The 715-nt window shown below is 39.9% G+C and overlaps 1 pseudogene; it reads right to left on the minus strand.

The window, feature by feature from the left end:
- Positions 1 to 354: 354 nt before the first annotated feature.
- Positions 355 to 715, minus strand: LOC122726495 (annotated as a pseudogene).

Consider the following 715-nt stretch of genomic DNA (forward strand, 5'->3'; position numbering starts at 1 on the left):
CTCATTCAAATTCACAGTTACGATTACTAACTGACATTTCCCTCCATCCTATTTTCCTGCTTGTTTGTACTTTTCTTTTTCCTTTCCCTCTGTCCCTTTTCACCAGTGTTTTGCTTCAGACCACCACCTCCCTCAATCTACCCTCCCTTATATCAACACCCCACCCTTTTCTTACCCCTTTCCCCCCTTGCTTTCCTATGGGGTAAGATAAATTTCTATAAGCAATTGAGTGTGTATGTTATTCCCTCTTTGAGCCAAATCAAATCAGAGTAGGATTGAAACAATGATTACCTGTCCTTTGTTTCCCTCTATTTTTAAAAATAATTCCATCAATTTATTAAAAGAGATGATTGATTAGGCATATGCAATGGTGACTTCAACTTCTATACCTGGTTCAATGCTGATAGAAGTGATCTGCTTCACAATTTCAGGACTGTGCGAATCAATAAGATGTTTGTGGCTTCTTATCTGGAACCAATCCCAAGTCTTAGAACCTTCACTACAAGAAGGTTTGCTAGTTGTAATTAATTAAAAGTATCTTAGTGGGCATTTGAACAGGTCCCTTCACTTTCAGGTTCTTTTCTTTGGTTCCTCTAATTAGGTCAGCACACACCTTCTTGAGTGACTTCATGTTGTGGCTGGTGAGGGTGATGCGGATCTGGTGAATGACCACTTTAGGCTCCAAAAAGGTCTTGCAGGTGTCCTTCAATGCCAT

The sequence above is a fragment of the Dromiciops gliroides genome, chromosome 4 (genome assembly GCF_019393635.1).
Source record: "Dromiciops gliroides isolate mDroGli1 chromosome 4, mDroGli1.pri, whole genome shotgun sequence".
Classification (NCBI taxonomy): domain Eukaryota; kingdom Metazoa; phylum Chordata; class Mammalia; order Microbiotheria; family Microbiotheriidae; genus Dromiciops; species Dromiciops gliroides.